Source organism: Onychomys torridus, chromosome 19 (assembly GCF_903995425.1).
Source record: "Onychomys torridus chromosome 19, mOncTor1.1, whole genome shotgun sequence".
Taxonomy (NCBI): Eukaryota; Metazoa; Chordata; class Mammalia; order Rodentia; family Cricetidae; genus Onychomys; species Onychomys torridus.
In genome coordinates this window covers 9,374,341-9,400,212 of record NC_050461.1, presented here as the reverse complement: position 1 = coordinate 9,400,212, position 25,872 = coordinate 9,374,341, and the positions used below count along the sequence as shown (strand labels likewise).

Below are 25,872 nucleotides of genomic sequence, written 5' to 3'. Positions count from 1 at the left end.
CTTAGTGGGGGACCATCAGACCTCAGGAGGAGACCTGCCTCTGGCGCTCTTCCTCTTCCTCCCTGCCTTCCCGTCCACACTCCCCTCCCTCCATGCCTGTGCAGTCCCAGGACTTCCCAGTCTTTGCCCTTGTCCAAAGTGGGAAGTGGCAGGCGGCCTTCTTTCACCATGTGGAAATACACAACAGATCTTCAAAAGAAAAATGAATGGGATTAAATATTTGACAACACAAATTTCTGTTCAGACTTCTCAGATCGAAGCTGATATATATTACTGCCGACTCAGTGCTATCTAAAAGAGTGGAGGGTAAGATAACTTCTTTAGGGCTGGGGAGATGGCTCAGTGGTCAAGAGCACTGGCTGCTCTTCCAGAGATCCTGAGTTCAATTCCCAGCAACCACATGGTGCCTCACAACCATCTGTAATGAGATCTGGCGTCCTCTTCTGGCCTGCAAGAACACGTGCAGACAGAACACTGTATATCTAAAAAATAAAAATAAATCTTTAAAAAAAAACTTCTTTATTCCACAAACCTAATCCTAGCTGTTACAGAACCACCCAGAATAATTGTGTAGTTGGTAGAAATTTTAGAGATTTTTGTCCCACTAAACTGTAGAGAGCATAGACGACTGCTGAGGAAAACAAGCTCAGTCAGCCTTTCCATGTGTATGTCCATTGACCTGATGTTTGTTGGAGTAAGAACCTTTCTTCAATCTTAGGGAGGGCTCCTAATTTTACTAAGAAATATTATTTTCTCATGTTGGTTTTAGTATTATCAGCCCAATGTCCCAAAAATTAAACTTTTCAGATTTATTGTTTATAAATTTTAATTGATATTTTTGAGACATGCTTAGAGCACAGGCTGGCCTAGAATTCAATATGTAGCCCAGGCAGATCTTAAACTTGAACTTGTGACAATCTTCCTGCCTCAGCTTCCCAAGTGCTGGATTATAAGTATGAACCGTCAAACCTGGCTTTGTGCAGTCTTAGAGACTGAACCCCAGGCTCTTATGAATGCTGAGCGAGAGCTGTGCTGCCAGGCGACTTCCTTAGTGGGTTTCTGTTTGTTTGTTGTTTTTGTGAGACAAGGTCTCACGTACCCCAGGATGGCCTTAAACTCCCTACATAGCTGAGGATGACCTTGAACCCCTGACCCTCCTGCTTCCCCTTCCTAGATGCTAAGATTATAAGCATCCACCACGTGCCCAGATCCCAATTTTTAAAGTTTAATCTGAGGCGAAGTCTTGCAAAATTGCCCAGGCCGGCCTTGAACTTGTGATCTGCTTTGCCTCAGCATCCTGAGTAGGATTAGAAGCTAGGATTCTCTAGGTGTGCCTCACCAAGTCTAGCTCACTCATTTTACGCCTGAGAAGAGCCTTTATATCTAAAGCAGGTCGATGGATACACACACACTCACATAGAAATGCTGCTGGGGCTGGTTGTTTTGGCAGTAGTTTATGCATTTCTACATTTTCCAAAAGTTATATGATGGGTGCATCTCTTTCTTCTAAGATGAAGCATGTGTCATTAAAAAGACAGTGACCTCAATATGTTAATCTTCCCTTATTCTCTGGTTATATTCCAAGGTCCCCCATGGATTGCCTGAAACTTTGCCTCAAACCATATATAAACTATTTTCCTGTACATACCCACAGTGAAGTTTACAGAAATAAAATAGAACAACTATTTGCTGTAATAAAAGCTATTTGGATGTGGTTTTGATCTCTCCTAATGTGTCCTTGAACTCTGCCTTTTTGACATTTCAGATACTACCAGTTCTTCCATGATGAGATGAGTGAGCTTTATGCTTTAGGTGTGATAACAGACTGAGGGACTACTGTGTATGCACTACTTAAACACAAACACTACAATTAATGGTAGTTGATCCGATAACCGAGATGGTTACTAAGTGACCACAGAGTGGGTTGTGTATATGGCACAGATGCTCTGGAAAGGGGGGTGATTCACAACCCTGGCTGGATGGTATGAGATTCCATAGTGCGCCTCAGAATAGTGCATAATTTAAAACTTAAGCATTGTTTATTTCTGGCTATGGCTGGCCATGGCTAACTGTTATAAAACCATGGAAATCAGAGCCAGGGATACAGGGAGACTACTGTGCACCAGTTTATATTTACAGTTTGACTTCTGCAAGAAGTAGGATTTCAGGGTACTCTGAAGTAAGCTTCCTCTAGTATGGTGTGAGTGAGTGAGTGAGTGTGTGTGTGTGTGTGTGTGTGTGTGCGCGTGTGTGCGCGCACTAATGTCTAAAACAGCAAATGTTTGATTGTCTTTATAGATACCTTTCTTTTGAAGACTCTGGCTGTCAATGATGACAGGTTTTTTTCCCTAATTTTGCATTTGTTTGTGCCCTCCTTCACCCTGGATATTTACTGACTTCTCGGCTGATTAGCTTTTATGAGCACTAGATGGCGCTCTTACTCAACTGAAATCTAGTTTATTTTATTTATTTATTTTTTAGTGCTATAGGCCTCAAGGGAGGAACACTTATGTTTTCTTTTAGAGGGGATCTGAAGGAAGAAGGGGAACAAGTCCAAGTATAAATATCCAAGCTTAACTGGTTTCATTTCCTCATCTATTCAGAAAATAACCACTCACTGGTGGTAAAATTAGTCTCTTACTTCACAAATTGAACACCTCCCATCTCTGAGACAGTTCTAGACTTCGGGGTGTCTGTGAGGGAGAGAAAGGAGGACCACTGATCTCACTGATCCTCTCTGGTTCTTAACTTTCTCCCAGATGCTGTTCTTAGGGCTGTGTACGTGTGCTAGGTGCCTATCTACTCACTTAACACCAGGAAGCTGAACTAGAGAGGTGGGTAGGTGATGTGGCTTGCCCCATCATCCAGCTTGTGTGGGTGGCAGAGTGAGACTCAAAACTATATATTTGGAGATTTCTCTATTAGTTTCAACGCTATATTTTTAAAACAAGGAATTGAATATCCTTGTTTACAATTTTTTGTGTGTATTTGAGTATGTGTGTACATGCCATATGTGTGCATGTGTCCAGGGAGGCCTGAAGAGGGTGTTCGGTCCTCACGTAGCTGGAGTTAAGCCCATTATGGGTTCTGGGGACCAAACCTGGGTCTTCTGGAAGAGGGGCAAGTGCTCTTAACTGCTGGCTGAGCTGTATCGTCAGCTTGTGAAACTATGTATTCTGTTTGTTTTAAAATGAGTGTGTGTGTCTGTCTGTCTGTCTGTGTGCACAAGTGCAGTGCTTGTGGAAGCCAGATGTTAGAACCCCTGGAATGGAGCTGCAGTTGCTTCTGGGTGTGCTGGCATGAGCCTGGGAGTCAAACTCGCACCCTCTGCCAGAGAATCTGTGTGCCGTCTGATCTGCTGGGCCGGCTCTGTAGCCCCCAGAGTTATGACTGTGATGCATTAATAATTAGGAGTAGTTAAATAAAAGCTGATTACTAAAGGAGAATAGTTGTTGTTTGCCAGGGAATGGGTCTCAGGGCAGAGATTAGTTCTGAGAGAGTTCTAACTTAATGGTTCAGATGGAAGATTTGGGCTTTTTAAGAGTTTGTGTGTCCCGTCAGTTGCGTAGAGAACAGTGTATGCTTTCATGTACTTCTGGGGGAAAGCCCAAGTCTATCAAATTGACAAGGATTGCCTCCCATAAGAAAATTGAGAATCACAGTTAAGTTGGTGTGGTGGTGCATACCCACATCCCAGCACTTGGGAGGTGTGTGCAGGAAAGTCAGGAGTTAAAGATCATCCTTGGCTGTAAGGGGAATTCAGGACCAGCCTGGGCTACCTGAGATCTTGCCTCAGAACAACCACCACTGCTACAGCTTGGGCAACCAGATGGATATAACACTTATTTTTCTTTAAAAAGAAAGACCTTTAAAAGTGGAAAGTTGGCAGTTTTAAGCCAGCAAAAATAAAGTTTTGTGATTAAACACGAGCCCACCCCTCTCAGTTATGACACTCTGTCCATGTGGCTGGCACTCAGTTGGGGGTCTTAGGCTGAGTAGCAGGTGCTCCTGTTCATGCGGGTTACAAGTGGAAAGTTCCAGACTTGATTCCAGACTATGGAGACACAGCCCAGCTGAGCACAGCAAAGCTGTGTCCTCTCATAACATGAGATAGACAAACTCGTCATGTTCCAGAGCAGCTCCCGTGGGACTGCTGTGTGTGTCCACGCACACACACATGCTGGTTCTCGCCCACTCTCTATGGAGCAAGCTGCTTGGTATTCTACATTTCAGTTTGCTGTTATTTTGTTTAGGGATTTTTTTTAAAAATTAAAAAAAAATGTAATTTTTTTTTAAACATACACAAAACATTATAAATGCATGCATATGTGTGTGAACATTACATGGTGCTTCTTACATGCATTGTATTATCTTTTGTTTGTTTGTTTGTTTTTGTTTTGTTGTTTGTTTTGTTTTTTGAGACAGTGTTTCGTTGTGTAGTTTTGAGCCTTTCCTGGAACTCGCTTTTGTAGACCAGGCTGGTCTCGAACTCACAGAGATCAGCCTGGCTCTGCCTCCCGAGGGCTGGGATTAAAGACCTGGCAACCTTGTATTATCTTTAAATCAACTTAAATCTCCATCTCCTCAAACACTGTTTCTTTGTGGTAAATCTGTGATTTTTTGCCTCCACCAACTTTCCCTTCTCCCAACCCCAGCTTCAGTTTTATGATCAGGTGGTAAAGGACTGTGGCATCTTGACCTCATAAGACATTTAGTGCTGCACGTCCTTTCGCTTTTTATGTGGTTTTTAAGGAGGAGAGGAAGCAAGCAGGCGTACAGCTAAAGCCAGGAACAGTCCTGACTTCTCCAAAGGCAGAGTTGGAGAGGCAGGCCTGGCAAGTTCAGGGCGATCCTGAGCTGCACTCATGGCCACATTGTGTCGAAAGCAAGCAGACAAGAACCTCAGCCTATCTTCTCAGCCTCACCTCTTTTTACCTCTGGCTCCCTGCTGTACCTCTCCTTCCTAGCCCCTCACTGCTTTAAATCGTTATATTTTAAATTACTTGTGATTACCAGGTTGTGTGCTCCATGATGATTAAGACCTTTTTATTCACTGCTGGCCATCTTGGCCAACACTAGTACATAGAAACAGATGTCCAATACATATTTATTGGATGAATGGATACATGTTAGCTATTATTATTACTACTTGGCAGTTTGTTCCCACCCGCCCACCTATCTGCTTGGGTGACAGTAGCTGCTGCTCTTTACATGGGTGAATGGGGCAGGAGGGAAGGCTCCTTTCCTAAGCAGGTGGTTGATATCAGAGCTTCTAAAGGAAGACTCCCTCCCTCTTGTCTCCGTCTAGGCCTGCACAGCAGCAGTATTGTATTAACTAGGAGGGCATTGGAGGTACTGTGTTTCAGGCTATGCAGTGGACCTTCTAAACCAAATTTTAACCACCAGCTAGCTAACTTTAATTCATGTTTACAGTTTGAGAAGCACTGTGTTGACCATTTAAGAAATTCTGGAATTACTAGGTGTGGTGCATGCCTATAATCACAGTACTCAGGAGACTGAGACAAGAGGATCAGTAGTTCAAGGCCAGCCTGGGCTACATATCAAGACTCTGTTGCAAAAAGAGAATGTTAAAAAAATAATAAAAAAAATAAAGGAAGGAAGGAAGGAAGAAAGGAAGAAAAGAAAGAAAAGCCACACACCAGTCATGGAGAGCTAATACAATACTTTAGGTCAGAGTTACATTTTCAGATTTGCGATTTGAAGTGATAACTCTTGTGTGGTTGTTTTTGACAAAAGAAGCTCCTGGCTGGGAACAGGAGGAACAAGACAATGGCTGTATGACCTTTACTGCCCTGTAATATGGAGGGTCCTAGCCAGACATGGTCTGTCTATGCTACTTTCCACCCTCAGCCTTACACCATGGAACATGCCTGCCCTACCTTTGTGTCAGAGCTCTGTGTACCCCTTGTATCTACTGGGTATCCTCCACCATCGTCTAGATTATGTTCATGGTCCCTGGGGGTAGCCATAGGGAGGACAGATCATGTATAGGTCCTGGGAATGGGCTACTGCATGTAGACAGACTCCCCATCCTGAGAGTATAAGGGTGAGAGAGGATTGAGGCTCAGGCTATGTTGTTATATAAGAACAAAAGCTGGACTACAAGTCTAGTGTTATATAATCTGGTGTCCACCAGAAAAGACCCAGATTCAGTGGCTTTAGAATGAAGGTTGTCAAATAGCCTAGATTGTAAAAATAAGTCTGGGACTGGTACGAGGGCTCAGCAGTTAAGAGAGAGAGCACTTCCTGCTCTTGCAAAGGACCCAGGTTCGGTTCCCAGCACTCACATGGTATCACACAACCCTTTGTAGATGCAGTTCCAGGGGGATCAAATAATTTTTAAAAATAAACATGCCAAGGGGATATAGTTGCTTTTTTCTAATATTGTACCAGAATGACCAGACCCAAGAAAATGTATGTTCTTTTCCATATCTGAAAGTTTCTTTTGTATTCTAGCATCTGTTTCAAATGTGATTTCTGTTTGCTGCACTAAAACATCTTCATTGACATTTGACCCAAGTCAGTCAGTTTTTCTTTGGGTAGATGTTCTCAGACTTTTAAGTTTAGCACTTCCTTTCACTATTGCAACATTCTCCTTCAGAGCTATAAAAGTTAGTAGTCATGGGTCTGGAGAGATGGCTTAGCTGTTAAGAGTACTGGCTACTCCTGCAGAAGACCCAGGTTCAGTTCCTAGCACCTATATGGTGGTTCACGATCATTCAAACTCCAGTTCCCAGAGGTCCAGTGCCTTCTTCTGACCACCACAGGCACTCTGTGTATGTGGTGCACTTACATGGTAAAATGCTCGTACATATAAAATAAACACAAATCTTTTGAAGATTAGTGTGCTTTTGTATCTGTTAGCTACTTGAATGACTCAGGACTTTCCACCATAGTGGCATCCCTATGAACTTTTCTCCAATTCATGTAACGAGTTCTTGCTTTTGAAAATGGAAGATGGCCTAATTGACTCTTTTGCTTCATCTTTTATTAAATTTTAAATGCTGTCAGGTGACATACATTCACATCTTGCATTTCTCAAACTGATCAAAGTGTCCTAAGGGGAATATAGCAGACTGCCATCTGACCTTCAGCCACTGTCTTTTCACCCTGCCCCACGGTGCTTCACACCATCTTCACACCAGAACACACGCCAGAGGCTAGTGACTTTTAAAAACACAAAAAGAAACTTAAAAGTCAGTCGGCTTCTTGTAGCGGATTTTATTTTGGGCCACCAGCTCACAAAAAACAACATGGAGATTTATCATTAATTATGAAAACTTGGCCTATAGCTTAGGCTTGTCCCACTAGCTCTATAACATAACTTAACCCATTTCTGTTCATCTACGTGTTGTCATGTGACTCATGGCTTTGACCTCTCCCCTGCAGGTCTTGCTCCCTCCACATCTGGCTTGCGACCCCCGTTTCTTCTTCCCTGAGACCCCTCTGTCCTCAGAAGACCCACCTGACCTCTTTCTGCCTAGCTGTTGGCCATTCAGCTCTTTATTAAAGCAACCCTAGTGACGCATCTTCACACAGTGTAAAGGAATATTCTGCAACAGCTTCTGTTATTTTTCCTCAGTTCTAAGAGAAACTTTTTTTTTTCTTTCCTAAGACAGGGTTTCTTTGTGTAGTTTTGGAGCCTGTCCTGGAACTCACTCTGTAGACCAGGCTGACCTTGAACTCACAAAGATCTGCCTGCCTCTGCCTCCTGAGTGCGGAGATTAAAAGCATACACCACTACTGCCTGGCTAAGAGAAACTTTAATAGAAATTATTTGTGTATTTTTGTTATTGGTTTATGGATATATTATTAAACCCCAAATCAAGATACAGGGTCTCACCACAGGGTTTCTTTATTACATGTCAGAGTGAATATTAATTGGATAGAATTAATTTAAACGCGAACTCGGGGTTTCTAAAGTACTGTACTAGTTTATAATCTTCCCATTCACTGCTCACAGTAGTAATTCTTTTGTCAACTCCAGCCTGCCTGTCCCAAGATTCAAGGGTAATCTCATTCTCAGTCCAGAGGCTTTTGTCTTCCATTAGATAATGAAGTTTTGTGAATATACACCAACGAGGAGTAAATGCCTCCTGTGTGAGCTTCAGATTATAATTTCAAGTGGTAGTTTATAAAGTGAGTTGTATTTTGATGTTGTTCTGCCCTTGGTAATAAGTGGTCAGTGTTTTAAGACATTGAGAACATTACAGTCAGTGTTCACAAATGTCAGAAGCACTTGTGTGATGGACCTCGTTTGCACAGCGAGGCACACGTGTGCTGCGTTCTCTTGGTTTGCCGCCTGTCTGTGCTGGGCACGGTAGTCTTGCATTTCATTTTTAATTTGCTAGTTTTCTGGCTTCACTTCTGAAGCCATTTCAGAAAGAATGACTCTGTTTCAGAGTTCCCTTCCCACATCTCCGTGACCAAATGCCGAGGGATGTTTGAGAAGGACAGCTCAGTGATTTTAAAACCAAATGCCTCCTCTTTTCAGTTATTCAAATGATAATGGATTGCTTTTTCTTTTAAAATTAAATCATGAAAAAGGATAGACATATGAAAATCAAATAAATAGATGGAAACAGGAAAGGAAAAGAGTAAATATTTATTCTTAGAAGTCTGTAAACATCCTAGTAGAGATTGAGGGGAAATAGCAATTTGTATAAACCTGCAAGAATACTGATAATGACTTTCAAATATGTCCATAATAAATGAAACATAAGTTTATAAAGATTTTGGTAGTAGACATGAATATGAGAAATGATAAGAAAATGGAATTGGAAACTATTCATTTGGGGATTGAAGGAAAGAGGACTGAAAATTAGAGTGAATTTTAAGCTGGACTCAGTAGTACAAGCCTGGAATGCCATTACGTGGGGAGCGAAGAGTAGGATCACAAGTGTCAAAACAGACAAATAAACAGAACAAAAACATTCCTCGGCTCACTGGTCCCCTAGTCCCTTGAGTCCTGAGTGCTGGTATTAAAGGTCTGCACCATACCCCCAGCTGGAAAGACTTCTGACTTACAAGTTCCAGGCCTTGGGCAGCTAGTTCCACTGCTGTGGCCTGTGGAGAGGCAAGCATCCTGGTGGCAGGAGCAGGTCAGTAGCAAAGGCTGCTTACTCAGTGGCTGGGGCAGAGCCCGAGGGAGAGATGGGGGAGGAATCGTAGGTGTGCCCAGGGACGCACCTCCTCCAACTAGACTTTCCTTTTCACAGCCCCACCACCAGTCCATCGGTGGGGCACCCATGAGGGGTCAGACCCTGCAATAGGCACAGTCTAAAGTGCCACCAGCTGGTGGCCAAGCCTTCACGAGAGCCTTTGTCGGGTGACACTGTACCTAGACTATAATATAATTCATAAATGTGAGTTAATTCTTTGGATGCAGAATTCTGAACGACATGATTTCCTTTCTTCTGCTTATTTCAGAACTGACATGCATAAACGGATGAAAAAATGAAGTTAATTTTAGATTTTTATCAGTTTCCCTCTCTTTAAAAGTCTAACTATGGAGTGAATGTAACCGAAGTATATTATATACTTGCATGAAAGTATATTGAAACCCGTTATTTTTATACCATGAATATACACTAATAAGCCAAGTGTGACTAGTTTTCAAGAGTTCTCAAGTACAAGCAAACTTGTATAAGGCACTTTCTGGATCCAAAGGATGGGTCAGCAATAAGCACTTCTGTGCAAACCCGAGAGCAGGAGATCAGGCCCTGGAACCCATGGAGTGCGCACGCACACACACACACACACACACACACACACACACACACACACACACACGATATTAAAAAACCACTCCCCCTCCCCACCATGCTTTAATTTGAAATATCTTTGTATTCAAATGGCAACATTTCCTGGCAGGAGTTTATAGACCAAGTGGGAAGACAGTCAAAAGATGGCAACACAAGACTCGTGTTAGAAATTGTCACTGAAGGCTTAGAAGCGCCAGGACCCACATCTGTGCACAGGAAATGCACAGCCCCAGCTTCCGGCCTCAAGTGGGACTGTGAACATGACACAACAGCCGGTTTTCAGTGAGGGTGGACTCCTGTTCCTTTTGCTCTCTGTTAATTGCCCTCATCTCAGTGAACATTCCAAGTTTCTCCAAACCATGCCAGAAAATCTCTGACTTGATTATCTTCTCCCTTGGGGGCTGTTTTTTGAACCTTCTAGTAACAAATCTCCTGAGGCTCACTTGTAGCTGCCTGAGACAGATCAGTGCTAATGTCACCCAAGCATAATTTAAATGAGATTATTCTGTGTAGACTTGGGCAGCCTACAGATGCTGGGCTAGTTTTAGTCATTGATGATGACCTGCTTTTTTCTGACCCACAAAGGTGTGGAGGCCCACAAAGGTTTCCTAGTGAGATCTGAGCTTGCTTTACCCAGCAGGGCTGCATTAGAAGATTGCTTGACCATGTGCATGGTTACCAGGTGATTGGAAGGGTCTGCATTTGGCTGTGCTAGGGGGAGGTCTTTTGCCCCACCCCTTGGCAGTCCTATATAGAGCCCTTTAGAAGAGACAGAAGGGGACAGTGGATCATGATCTAGGCCCTCCTGAGGCTAGCCTGTGTTTCTATCTGTCTCTTTCCCTCTATATTTCTATGTAAATATTTCTCCCTCCTCCCTCCTCAAGAGTACCCTGTCATAAAATGTGGGAGGTGGGCTCCCACATAAAGGTAAATAAGGGACAGAATTGCCTGTGCCTTTGAGGGATTTTTTTCCTCTAAAACAGATTTGTTCGTTGTCATTGCTGAATATTTCTGTAACATTTTTTGTAAGATTATAAAAGTTCTTGGTACTAAATAAATCAATTAAAAGAATAATCAATAGTCTCTCTAAAAAAAAAGAAAGTTGACAGGAAAATCAGGAAGGCCGTGTAGTTAGAACTGGTGACATTTAATAAATAGATGCCTACAGATGGAATTACAGACCAGGATTGCCCACATAAGAGATCGCTTAAACACTGATTACAGCATTTCCTATAATACTTGTCTGAGCAGTCTGGAGTCTGTATTGAAGAAGCCCAGATTATCACTGACTGGAGTCTCACTTGGGTGCTTTTGGCTGACAACTAAGGGAGTGATTCGTAGACCAAAGTAGGTCAGAGAATACAATGGAGGAGCAAAGGGGAAGTCCCTGGGTTTGCTCCCATTGACCTTTCTCCCAGGGTGGAGTTCAGCTTCATTGTTATGGGCCAGGCATGTCTTCCTGTGAATGGAAGAAATATTCAAATGGCAGAAAAGACTCATGAAGATTATGAATTTTTAGACTAATATGTTATTGGAATGTGTAGCTGGATAAATCTCTCCCGCCTGTCGGTACCTGAATAACCAGTCAGAGGCTTAATATTAATTACAAACTGTTTGGTCCATGGCTCAGGTTTATTGCTAGCTAACTATTACATCTTAAATTAGCCCATTTTCTATTAATCTATGTACTGCCACATGTCTGGTAGCTTTACCTGTATTCTAATACATCTTGCTCCCTCTGGCAGTGTCTCCCCTGACCCCACCTTCTCCTCCATGTCTCTCTCCTTGGATTCCCCACCTGGCTCCATTCTGCCTTGCCATAGGCCATAGCAGCTTCTTTATTAACCAATGGTAGCAACACATATTCACAGCCTACAGGAAGACCATCCCACAATCCGACAGTAGGAATGGCCAATAGGGGCAGCAGAGGGGAGACAAGAACCAGGACTTGGGAGATCAGTCTGTCAAGTGCTCCCTCACAAGCACAAGAATCTGAGTTTGATCCCCAGTATAAAGCTGGGCATGGTGGCATGCACAGGGACAGGAGGGTCCCTGGGGCTCACTGTCCAACCAGTTAGCCTGATCAGTAAGCTCCCGGCAGATTCGAGTTCTTTATAGGAACAGAACTGATAGCATCTATAGAAAGGATTTATTAGAATGGCTTACAGATGTGGTCAAGCTAGTCCAGCAATGGCTGTCTACCAACAGAAGGTCCAAGAATCCAGAAGTTGTTCAGTCCACAAGGCTGCATGTCTCAGCTGGTCTTCCATATACACACAGGAATCCTGAGGAAGCAGGCTCCAATGCCAGTGAAGGAGTGGACTTGCCAGCCAGAGAGCAAGCAGGCAGAGAGCAAAACCTTGCTTCTTCCATGTCCTTGATAAGGCTGCCCAGATTAAAGGTGGACCTTCCTACCTCAAAAGATCTGAGTTAAAGGTGGATTTTACCCATGTCAAAAAATAAGATTAAAAGTGGGTCTTCCCATTACAAATGATTTAATTAAGAAAAATCCCTCACAGGTTGGCCAGTCACATGGGTTTAGTTAATTCCAGGTCAGTACATCTGGTGTCCCTCCAAAAGGCTCAAGTGAAGGCTTGTTTGTCAGCTGGATGGAGTTCCTGAGGGTGGTACCTGCGGTTGTCCTCTGGCTAGCACACACACTCACACACACACACACACACACACACACACACACACACACACACACACACACACACACACTCACACACACACTCCACACACACTCATACACACACACTCCACACACACACTTCTACACACTCTCTCTCACACACACACACTCACACACACTCACACACACACTCATACACACACACACTCCACACACACACTCATACACACACACACACTCCACACACACACGTAAAATATTAGAACTGAATTTATCTTCATTACACACAAAAAAAAGCATGAATATGACAGCATTTTAAGGTAAAAGGAAGGACTTTTGGATTTCTGTGTGATGGAGATTGATATTAAGTTGATAGCTGTTTTCCTGGGTTTTTTTGTGTTTTTTGTTTTTTTTTTTTTTTTTGGTCTAGTGTGGCCATTGTAGAAGGGATGGCTCTTTAGAATCAAAGAACTGTTCCAGACTTAGCAACCCATATTACAATTGTTCTCAACAGATGTTGTTGGATAAACATTAAAAGCAAAACTAGTGATTATTATTGGACTGGCAGCTATCATATTTCTACAAAACTTTTTTTTGCTTGTTTGACTGTATTAAGCAGTCTGATTGGCATCTAAGAATCATTCAGCTGCCTTTAAAGATCCCACATTGTTTTTTATGCCTTAATTAAAATTAATTTTTTTAAAGTTAATTTGAAGGAAATGGTTCCTCAGGTTGGCTAAGATGTTAAGAAGTTGTCTGTAAATTTTGTGTGTATATAGTGGTACATATGGAGGGAGATGCATGAATATTGGGAAACTGGAGTTTGATCTTCCTCAAGTACAGCGTACTTGACATTTCGGTATGTGTTATCTCACGGAGCAGAAGTCTGTACTCCAGCTAAGTTTCCTTTCTCAGGTGTCCGCCCCGACACTTGTTAAGGGCGACAGACTTGACAATGTGCAGCCTTTTAATGTAGAGTTTTGCTGACGTTATTTTCTGTTCTTGTACTTGCCAAGGATTGCTGACAACTTCAAAGCTATCACATGACTGACTGACTACCAGTTGCCTAGTTTGTTTGATGATTTTGGACAAATGTGGATCAGGATTTCCTGTCATTTTTCTTCCTCCTCTGGGACTGTGTAGCCTCTATCTCTGAGCAATTGTGCACTTGGAAAAAACAAAGCAAGGCCACTGACTTCGGTCACCTTCACCTCTGTGCCAGACGAAAGGTTCCTTCTCTCACTTGTGAGCTGCGGTTGGTGTCTGGACAGTCGCAGCAGGAAGGGGGTGCTGGGCTCTTAGGAGAGCTTTTTCTGAGCTCAGCTCTCTGCTGTTCTCCTCACAGCCAGGCCCCGCCTGCTCTTGGCTGAAGCATTTTCCTAGGATCCATGTGATAAAGTAGATTATTTTCAAAAGAATCCATATGGGCCCAGAGCCTAGAGTCCATTCCTGGATTATTTGTGTTGGGCAGGGGTGGAGTGGCGCACAGAGGATATACATATGAATGGATTTTTTAAAATGTGAGTCAAAGGGAGTCATGTGTTAAGAAGAAGGCATTCTATTAAAAGAATTGTAATCAGTTGCTGGGTGAAGGGGCTAATCCTAGCCACTGTTTAAATACTAGGAGTGCCTGCATGACAGTCTGGGTCAAACAATAAATATCTATGCTCCAGAAGATAAATGTGGACTTCTGAGGAGAAGCAAGAGCCTGGAATAAAGTAGACTTCCTTTAGAAACTGTAACTGGGACTTGGTTGAGTTCTTCTGTGAGGAATGTCAGCAGGAGGAACTACAGCCTGTGTTGTAAAGGGACAGGTGCTATGGCGCAATCCTTTCCTACACTGTGACTGTATTACTCTGATTGGTGAATAAGAAGCTGACAGGCTGGTAGCTGGGCAGGAAGTTAGATGGGAAAACCAAACTGAGAATGATGCAGAGAAGGAGGGCTGAGTCAGGAGAGATGCCAGCTAGCTGCTCAGGAAGCAAGACATGCTAGAGGACAGATTAAGCCACGAGCCATGTGGTAATACATAAATTAATTGAAATGGGTTAATTTAAATGTAAGAGTTAGCTAGTAACAAGCCTGAACTATCAGCTGATCATTTATAATTCATATTCAGCCTCTGAGTTGGTTATTGGGACCAGGTGGTCGGAATAGGAAACATAGCAATCTGATGTTGGAGAAAGTAATGCAGTTTGAATGTAGCACACACTCACAAATTTAGCTGTCAACTTGGCCTGAAAGTCAGGAAGACCTTTTCAAGCATAATGACAGAGAAGAAACCTTTACCAGAAAACTTAATTTGGATTGCAGTAAAGTTTTTGGTTTTCTGTTTGTTTGTTTGTTTGTTTGTTTGTTTGTTTTGGAGACAGAATTTCTCTGTGTATCTTTGGTGCCTGTCCTGGAACTTGCTCTATAGCCCAGGCTGACCTCAAACTCACAGAGATCCATCTGCCTCTGCCTCCTGAGTGCTGGGATTAAAGGTGTGCGCCACCGCCGTCTGGCTGATTGCAGTGAAGTTAAATTCACAAAAATGCAATACAAACTACAGGTGGGAAAATGTATTATATATGGAGCAAGTTAACAGCCTTCGTGAATTAAAAACTCTAGTCATCAAAATGGCTTAGCCTGAAAAGAGAGGCGCTTGCAGTGTAAGCCTGCATTCCAGGTCCAGTTCCCGGAACCTCCTGCAGGTGGGAGGAGAGAGCCGCTCCAGGGCCACTCACTGACCTGCACATGCTCCACGGCACTTCTTTCACTACGTAGCCCTTCAGTAGTAACGGCATTCCTGTGTTTAAGGAAGTTTTTGTTTATCATTGGTCTAAATAACCAGAAGAAAATTCAGGCAACAATCACTTAGAACTATATGTAAACAACCTTGTGTATATCCCTCCCACCCCTCACCCCCAAAAAATGAAGAAAAAGAGAAAAGAGATAGTTTGCCAATAACATTATTAAAACTAGAGCTCCAGATGTGGTGGCACACTTCTGTTATCCCAGGACTTCAGAGGAGGCAGGAGGATCAAGAATTCAAGGCCAGTCTAGGCTACATAGCAAGACTATCTTAAAAAACAAAACCAAACAAAAACCAGAAAGAGTGAATAAAATTGAGAGAAGAGATAACCTCAAATTAAACATGACCATCGTTAAAATTGTACAGCATAAATTTAACTACTACTCTTAAAATACAGATAGAATTTTCTTGTCATAGTTGGTGAAATAAGATATGGTATAAAATAATGGCTACAAAAGCAACTCATAATGAAAGAACCCTAAAGTTGCTCAAACTTGATATTAATGATCAGTTTTGATGTGAAAAAGCAATGAGTGAATCAATAGTTACTTATGGAAAACAAAGTAATTTCAGTTAGAAGTTGGGGAAGCTAAGAATTAAAGCTATTATATACATAGTATAACTGTAACATAGAGCATCATAAAATTCAGTTGCTTCAGGAATTACTTTGTAGATGAAATTAATTTTTATTGGTATAATTCTAATTAATAAAAATGCACTCAAATATGGAGTAGAAACATTCTGAATCTTTGGGATACAAAAGAGTACACACTGAACTGATGAGACATTCCAAAGTTCCACTCTGTTAGTAATACACTTTCTTTTTTCTTTTAAAGATGTATTTATTAGCGTGGCATGCTGGTGCCTGCCTTTAATGCCAACACTAGAAAGGCAGAGGCAGGAAGTTCAAGGCCAACCTGGTCTACATAGCAAGTTCCAGGACAGCCAGGGCTACACAGAGAAACCCTGTCTTGAAAAACCAGGGGGAAGAAAGGTTGATTTATTTTTATTTTATGTATATTAATGGTGTTTTTCTTGCATATATGCTTGTACACCACATGTGTTCAGTATGTTGGGGAATATTATTTTAAGGTATGTTACTTTTGTTTATGTTGCATTTGTTTAACTCTGTGAAGCTGTGAGATTTTGCCTGTTTAAAACACCTGATGGTCTAATAAAGCACTGAATGGCCAATGGCGAGGCAGGAGAAAGGATAGGTGGGGTTGGCAGGCAGCAAGAATAGCTAGAAGGAGAAATCTGGGAAGAGATGTAGATCTAGTTGCAAGAGGAGGAGGAGGACATCAGAGGCTGGCTACACAACCAGCAACGGAGTAAGAAAGTAAGGTTGTTGTAGAAGTAAGACAAAGGTAAAAGCCCAGAGACAAAAGGTAGACGGGCTAATTTAAGTTAAGGAAAGCTGGCAAGAAACAAGCCAAGCTAAGGCCAGGCATTTATAAGTAATAGTAAGCCTCCGTGTGTGATTTACTTGGAAGCTGGGAGGCAGGTCCCCCAAAAGAGTAAAAAATAACAACAGCAGTACCTGAGGAGGCCAGAAGACATTGGATCCTCTGTTCTCAGATCATGAAATGGAGACTTTTTATTAGTTATGAATGCTTGCTTGGCTTTATCTTAGCTTTTATTTCTTGCTAGCTCTTAAACTATCCTGTTTCTCTTCATCTATGTTTTGGCTCGGGCTTTTTAACCTTTCTTTCTGTACATACTGCTTTATTGCTTCTCATGGCTGGCTGGCAGCTGCCTGGCTTCTGGCCCTGAGTGTGTCCCTCTCTTTTTCCCTCATTCTCTTCTCCTTCATCTTCTCTCTCAAGCCTAGATTTCTTTTCCTACTAATTCTCTCTGCCCACCAACCCTGCCTATCCCTCTCCTGCCTAGCTATTGGCCCTTCAGCTTTTTATTAGATCAGTCAGGTGGCTTAGGCAGGCAAGGTGAGAAACAGCAACACATCTTTACATAGTTAAGCAAAGGCAACACATCTTTACATAGTTAAACAAAGGCAGCACAAACAAATGTAGCATACTTTCACATAGTTAAAGGAACATTCTGCAGCATTAACAAATGTAACATATCTTTCCGTAGTTAAATATTCCACAACATCCACACATGCTACTGTTGTCAGTCTAGGTTTATACCATTTTTAGTAACTGGCAACTATCTGTCCATCTGTGATTTTAAATTAATTTGTTGATTGTTTGATGCCTTCTTTGATGGGATTATAAGTTCTCTGAGGCAGAAATGCCTACCTAGTTCTGTTCAACATATCTCACTTCTTTTTCTTGTTTTATTTATGCAGATGAGTTTTCCCCTATATGTATGTATTTGCACCGCATGCCTGCCTGGTGCCTGTGGAGGGCAGAAGATGGCATTGGATTCCCTGAAACTGTAGTTACAGGTGGTGTGAGCTGACCCAGGTCCTGTACAAGGGCAGCAAGTGCTCTTTAACTACCCGGCCATCTCTCCAGCTCTGTGTTGGTTCTTATTAAGTCAACAGTATGACTCACCATATTAGGTCAACAATAAATGCTTGTTGAGTGGACCAACAAGTGAGTGAAGTAGAGGTGTACCCCTCTCTCAGAACTGCACTGATGGTAATGGTGAGTTCAACACTGATGACTGGAGGTCAATGTAGCATCAAATCTTTATATAAGGTTTATGTCACTAAAATATTTTCAGAGCTTTTGGAATACTTGGAGATAACAGGTCAAAATATTAAAGAGTGGACTAGGAATGTATTGTTTATTTCTCCTCTTTTGGGGGGCCTACCACCAATCTCCCAAATAAATCATACACAGAGGCTTTTTCTTAATTATGAATGCTAAGCCTTTGCTTGGCTTACTTCTAGCCAGCTTTCCTTAAATTATCCCATCTACCATTGGCCTCAGGGGCTTCCATCTTTCTCTGTTCGTACATGCTAGGTAAGAGCTTTACCACTGAGCCATAGCCCCAGACATGTAGCTTTATTTTCTTCTTTTGCTTGACAATTACTATGATATGACTCTCCTTCCCTAGTAAGTAGAAAAACAGCTGTAGGTTTGTGTAGTTCTTTCTTTTATCTCCTACATTCCTGTCCTTCCAAAAGTTTTTCAAAATCCCTAATCCACACTAAATTTGCTCTGTATCAGTCCAGATGATAACAATTATTAACATCATGTGATTTTTCTTCTTTATTCTGTTAGTGTGGTAGATTACATTGATGAACCAAGCTTATATAAGTCACTAATAAGTCACTGGATATAATATTCTCTTGCTGAATTGTTTGTTAATACTCTTATAAGTACCTTTATATCCATATCCACATTTTTTTTTTTTTTGGACAGTGTTGTTTTGTTTATTTTAAAGGAAAACTGAAACTCTAGATCATGTGATTTTTTTTATTTAGGAAAAAAAAAACAAATAAGGCCCCCTTATAACATGTTTTTCTTTTAGTTCCATAAACAAATAACTAAAATAATGACCAAGTAGAGGTGTGCAGGATAAGATAGGACCCAGCCTGGGCTGAGGGGACAATCAAGTAGTTTATGTTTTACAGCCCAGTGGCTGAGTCTTTTGCTCGGTCAGGTTCCTGAAGAGCCAATGCCACAACATAATTGGCATCACTCCCTTCTTCAGAGCAACAAGGCATCTTCCTGGGAGGTGCTGTGGTTGGAAGCAGGACATTGTTTAACCATATTTTCCATATGTCAGCTGGGTCAAGGACGAAAACTCTTCCCCAAAAACAGTCACAAATGAAAACCTTCACCAGTGCTGTGGGATGTTCTGTATGTTAAATGTGTTGCTCTGATTGGTTAATAAATAAAACACTGATTGGCCACTAGCCAGGCAGGAAGTATAGGTGGGACAAGGAGAGGAGAATCTGGGAACTAGAAGGCTGAGGCTGAGAGACACTGCCAGCCGCTACCATGACAAGGAAGATGTAAGGTACCGGTAACCCATGAGCCATGTGGCAACTTGTAGGTTAATAGAAATGGGTTAATTTAAGATAGAAGAAGTTGATAACAAGAAGCCTGCCACGGCCATACAGTTTGTAAGCAATATAAGTCTCTGTGTGTTTACTTGGTTGGGTCTGAGCAGCTGTGGGACTGGTGGGTGAGAGAGATTAACAGCTAACATTTCTAACATTGGCTAACATTTCTCTCCATTACTGAGGGAAGTCAGGGCAGGAACCTGGAGGCAGGAACTCAAGCAGAAGCCACAGAGGAGTGTGGCTTCCTGGCTAGTTTTCAGGCTCACACTCAGCTACTTATGCTTCCCAGGACCACCTGGCTAGGGTAAGCACCACCCACAGTGGGCTGGGCCCTCTCACATCAACCGTTAACCAAGAAAATGCCCCAGAGACACGCTCACAGTCCAATCTGATGGAGACACTTACTTCCTAAATTGAGGTGCCCTGTTCTCAGGTGACTCTAGTTAGTGTCAAGTTGACAAAAACCAACCAGCACAAGGGCAATGACTATTAAGGAAGTTGAATTTGTGATTTTTTAAAAATTCTTTCATAAGAACTCTTCAAGTCCAGATGGGTTCACTGTAATTTTGTTAAAGAGGAATGAACATCAATCTTATATAATCTTTAAAAAAATAAAAAGAGGTAATATTTCCCAATTTATTTTCTAAAGTTAAGCCACCAAAGGTGGGGGGGGGGGCAGGAAAACATCCCTTATGAATATGGTGGGTGTGGACGGAATTCAGGACTGACAGAGCCAGCTGCCCTGGACTGGGAGGTTAAACTGATTAGCAACTCAGTTCAACATCTTACAGGAAAAGCATGTTTATTAAAAGGCTATGAATGTAACAGGAAGGTGTCATCGACTCTGAATTGGATTTGAACCTGTCCCTGGAACAACTACAGGATTTTGGCAGCAGAATCGAGATGTTATCAGATGAGTGAGATTCCAAGCCAGAGCTCTTGGTTCAGTTGGTTCAGAATACCTTCACACGCCTGGGACAAGGGCTAGTGGAATCGGAAACTAAAGACATGACTTGCTTATCCCTCCTACAAGTGACCGAGGCTTCAGAATTAGGTTACTAATTCCTCCAAGGAGGTCCCGTCTTCAGCTGTTTGGAGAAGCCCTCAGATGAATGTGAGCCCAGACGGAGAAGAGACAAAGGCTCAGAGTGTACATAAGTCCCCAGTGGTCTTGTCCACTCCAGAGTCGCCTACTTTGCTGCAAGATCTACAGCCAAGTGACGGCACTTCTTTGACTCTAACCCTAACAAGGGCAAGTCTGGGTTTGGATGAGCACTTAGCCTTTACCCAGGATGAGCCAGAGGATTCAGAAATGACTTCCTCTTTGGTGGGAGCAGAGAGGAGTATTCCATGGTTCCTCTGTGCTCAGCAATGAGCCCATGAAGTTTAATTGCTGCTACTCATTCGTAACTGGCAAACAATGTAAAAGCCAGCAGCAATGGAGAAAACATCTGCCTTGGTTCTGGTAGGGGGCAAAATGCAGACTGCGGGCCCCTTCCCTGAGTGGAAAAGCAGCTCAAGTGAAGGCTGGACCACACAGTCACTCCTTTATCTGCCCTGCAGAAGCTGTGGGTGAAGCTTCTACGTGCTGCAGAGGCTGACTGTGCACATGGGGACACACAATGGGGACGAATCCCTATATGCCGTGTGTGTGGTAAGCAGTTCACCACAGCTGCAAACCTGAAGAACCACCATCACATCCACACGGGTGAGAAGCCTTTCCTCTGTGAAGCCCAGGGATGTGGCCAAGCCTTTGCTAGGCAGTCCAGCCCCTGAAAACATCTGGTAGTTCACTCAGGAGAGAGAGAACCCTCGTCAGAGCCAAGCCTGTGGAGGACCTCTCAGGGTGGGGCGGGAATGTACATTTCAGTCTGCCTCGTGCTGGGGGCAGCTGGGAGTCTAGAACAGAAGCGACTGCTGAGCCGCAATGGACAGTAGTTTGCTTGAAGAAGCTTCAGTACTCAGGAAAAACTGGGTGTCTCCAACTTCCCAGGCAGCTTTGGTGGGGTTCCTTGAGTCTCCCAAATACCCTTTCCATCCTGGGCATTGACAATGATGTGTTCACTGAAAGAGACCCACGACTCCCGTCTAAGTGCCTGATGGGACATGTCAGGTGACCGCACAGATGGGGAGGCAAGCCTACGAAGTCTGTCTTCACTGAGATAAATTTACAGACATTACTAAACCAGGAGATTTAACTGAAAGACAGTGTGCTGACTCCTGGAGGAGCAGTTCCACCTGACCACAGAGTGCATGATGGGAACAGATGCACAAGGCTCACACCCTGCCAGAACTAAAAGGAATCTTCCAAGGACAAAGACCTCACCCTGCCTCTGTTCACCTTCCCTGGCAGAGAAGAGGGCTTCTGAGGGCTTCTCTTCAACCTCCCTGTGATCCAGACAGTGAGGCAGTGACTGTGGGCTGGACACTATAGTGGCCTCTCTTCACACTGCAAAGTGTGTGGGCCAGACTTCTCCAAAAGCTAGCTTAATTGAGAGCTGGTGTGCAGCTAGAGTTTTCCTGGGCTGACATTAGAGTTTTCCAAATAAACCCTTTCCTCCCCAAGCTGCTTTATCACAGCAGTGGAGAAGGGACTAACTGCTTCCAGTTATCTGTTTCTAAAGACGCTGATATGGAGTCACCAAAAAGGAAGGTGACAGCCCCACGTGACAGAGCCACAGCCCTCTCCTGCTGCAGATCTCACTGGGGCCTCACAGGAGGAGCAAGGATCAGCCCTTTACCCTGAGAGCCACCTGCTCCCCCTCAGCTATCAGGCACCAGCTTATGTTGCTCCCCGTTCTTTTTGGTCTGAGGCAGCAAGGACCCAGGGACCCGCTGGGAGTTGCATATATTTCATTTCTGACCCAGCCTCAAGGCCCTCTAAGATCCTCCCAAGAGACCTGTTGGATTCAAGTACAGCCTTCCCCACAGCCGCACTTCCCCACCTGATTCTAAAAGGGGATGTTTGCGATGAACACTTTGGGAGGAGCTGGCTGTACCTGCTCCCTGCTCAATGCCAGATGGCTCCTGTTGGCTGGAAACCACAAACTGCTACTGCCTTTAGACATTTTCAAATAAAACACCTGTGTTTAAGGCATGGTCCCCAGGGGGCGCTGTTACCTGAGTTTGGGTGGGAATTGACCTAGCCTGTCTTATTTTCAGACTTCCTGACATTACACAGACACCTGTGCACACACACTTTTGTTTCCTTTTGAAGAACCAGCACTTGATTTTACTGCTTTTTCTCTTTTCTGTTTCTGACTCTGATTGCTCATGATTTTTTTTTCCATCTTGTGCCTTAGTCCACATTGCTTTTTCCTGAGGCTTGCAGAGCAGAAATTTGGATTTTTTTCTTACATTTTCTTTTATCTGGCATGTGCGTGTAGCTGTGAGTTTCCTTCTGCTCTCACTGCGCCACGCAGATGTCGCTGTGTTTCCATTTTTGTTCAGTTTGTTGTGTTTTTACAATTCTCTCAATACTTCCTATTTTATCCACAGCAGTATTTATAAGTGCAGTTACTAGCTGCCAGAAGAATCCACGTTCCCTTCCCTGTTGTCTGTCATGTATTTCGAGTTTGGTTCATTCTGATAGGACAAAGTGCCATGGTTTAGTGCCTTTAGTGTTGTTCAGGGCTGAGCACTTGACCTCCATCACATCCTTGGCCCGCTCTCGGGGTCATTGGAAGTGTCACCTCTGTATCCTGTCAGCGTCACACAGTGACACCCGCTCGTTCTAGTCAGTCTCAGTATGATCTAGGACACAGAAGGGGAGGGAGGCGTGTCGGTCGAGAAGCATCTTTGCTTGCTGCATTCATGTCTCATTCCCCGTGTTCAGAGCTCACTTCTTGAGTCTTCCGTTCGTTTACCAATGTCATTTAGACAGCAGGTACAGGTGGCAATCTCCCGGCCTCAGGAGGCAGAGGCAGGTGGATCTGTGAGTTCGATGCCAGCCTGGTCTACAGAGTTCCAGGACAGTGAGGGCCACACAAATCTGTCTCAAAAAACATAAAAACCTAAACCTGTCATGTAGTCACTCTCTTCAAGTAGATCTGCTGGGAAGGATTTGTGTTTCATTCTTGTTCACCCTTCATCTGAGAATGTTTTATTATCCTTGAAGGGTATTTTCACAGGATATAGACTCATGGGTTAACAAAATTATTTTCTTCAGCACTTGAGAGCTGAACAACTTCCTTCCAACCTCTAGGCTTGTGCGCTGGTGCCTCTGAGTGATAAGGTGTCATTTCCTTCACGGCTGTTAAAATGTTTTTCCAAAAGTGACTGGCACATCTTTGTGTCGGATTTCTTCTAACAGTTTGGAGTTCACCCTAGATTTAAGTTTGGGACTGTCTCAGCTCTATTTGGGAAGTGTTCAGCCATCACTTCAGGTGTTCTCAGCCCTGGCATCTTTCTCCTTCTGGAATTCTGATGACAGGAATGTTGGATTTTGTGATGGTGTTGTGGGTGCCTGAGGTATTGCTCATTGGTTTTGTTTTGTTGTTGCTTTCTTTCTGTTGCTGGAAAGTTCTGCTGATTTATCTCCTAGTCCACTGACCCCCTCCATCTGTTGTTAAGCATGTCCATTTACATAGTCTGTGTCTCTGCTGGGCTTTATTTCTTCCAAGTCTTTGAACGTACTTCCTAGCATATTTTCCTGATGACTGCTTTAAAATACTTCCAACATCTGTATTGTGTGTCCACTGGCATATAAAATATATCTTATGCAGCAGACAAATCTATATTGTGTGTCCACTGGCATATAAAATATATCTTATGCAGCAGTCCACATCTGTATTGTGTGCCTACTTGTATATAATGTATATCTTAGGCAGCAGAATTTCCCCCAGTTTTTCAGTGGCACTTAATACAAAGCTAGAAATACTTATTTTTCAGTATTCTAATATCTGAATACATCTGTATTTGAAATTCATATTGTAATTTTCTGTTGATGCTGTACCTGTTTGATGTTAATGTGGGAAACTTTGGATCTGATTCAAGTATTTTGTTGTAGTTGGCTATTATTCTGACACCTCTCCGGCAGGAGAAGAGGCTATTACCTTTTTGCATGAAAAGGCAGAAGTTCTGGTTTCTGGTTTGGCCTGTGTGTGTTGGGGGAACTCTCGGTTACTCTGGAAAAGGTGCAAGTTTCAGCTGTCTGATGGGCTCTCTGTGATGCCTCCTTGTCGAGAAGACACCAGCGTGCCTTTCTACTGTTCCCAAGATGTCACAGGGTAGGGGTGGCCTCATCACCATGGTCAAAAGTCCTGACTGCCTAGATCTCTGTCACGGCACTCAGACAGGAGTGGGCGGATGGTCGTTGCCTCTGGGTGCATGTGGAAGGCCAGCTTCCTGTGTGGGCTTCCCCACTACTAACAGTGGGGCATGGCAACTGCTGTTGCCCTATGAGGATGAAAATCTGGCCCCTGGCTGGGGTTGGAGTGCTTCCTACATCTGACTGGAGTGGATGTTCACATCCCCACTTAGCCTTTGCTGGTTTGGGTGTGGGTAGGGCCACAGCTGTTTTTGTTAGTGTGGTGGCAGGGAAGGCATCCGACCTCAGGAGAGTGACTTGTATCTAAAAATGCTCTGTCTTGCTAGGCCATTCCCTTCCTAGCTCTTTGGATAGAGAAGGCAAGCTTTTAGATTTATTTTCTAGAATGACTTCTCTAAATATTCTTATTTAAAACAAAAACAAAAAACCTTTGCAAATAGGTTTTTTGTTTGTTTGTTTTTTGTTTTTGTTTTTTGTCTTTTGTTTTTTGAGACAGGGTATCACTATGTAGGCCTGACTGTCCAGGTACTCACTGTGTAGCCCAGGCTGGCCTCAAACTCACAGAGATCCACCTTCCTCTGCCTCCCGAGTGCTGGGATTAAAAGTGTGCACCACCGCACCCAGGCTCCAGTGGACATGAATGTGAATCTCTGTATTATCTCAGCTGTCTGCGGCAGACAAACAGACAAGGCAAATGCTTGCAACCGTCTAACCTTCCAGAGTTCTCGTTTGCTGTCTGTGTGTTTAGTAACATGTAGCTCAGGTATCAGAACTCCTCATTTTCACTGGTACTTAGCACAAAACTAGAAATACTTATTCATCTGTATTCTAAATCCATACAGTTACTGGATTTCAAAGGGCTTGCATAGGCTTTTGACGTAATATGCTTGGAAAATTAGCTACTGCGTTCATTAATTATATCTGAAATTTTTCGTATTGTTATTTGAAAAGTCATTTCTCAATGCTATCTTAGGATAATCTTAAAGATGTTTAATATTTAAGGAATTATGATATGGTTTAATTCCAGGATTCTGCACACTTAGAAAAACATTTGAAATCATTCACGTGTTGAAGATGAACCCTATAATTCCCACAACCTCAGGAATTTTAGCATTGTTCTGGACATTTCTGCCCTTCATTGCTTCATAATCCTTCCTTTGGCTTAAGAGTTCATAGCACAAGTCTTTGTATAAGTGGGTTTAGCAGAGTAACTGAGCTCGTGCAGAGGAGGATTAGGAAAGAACTCTGTACCTTCCATTGACGATGATGCTTACTCTGCAAACTGAGGATACACTGTTTAAAATATATTGGCCACACAGAGGCTAAGGATGCATTTGTTCTCAAGGTGTTAAATGCAGTCGAGGGAGCCACAGCAGTGCTCCTGCTGTAGTTTAGTCACTGTAGCAGAACACC

The 25,872-nt window shown here is 43.0% G+C and overlaps 1 protein-coding gene and 1 pseudogene across 1 annotated transcript in view; both read left to right on the top strand.

The window, feature by feature from the left end:
- Sesn1 (sestrin 1) overlaps positions 1-25,872 on the top strand; it is a 104,988-nt gene that overhangs the window by 24,435 nt on the left and 54,681 nt on the right. The window lies entirely within an intron of this gene.
- Positions 20,094-21,351, top strand: LOC118570636 (annotated as a pseudogene).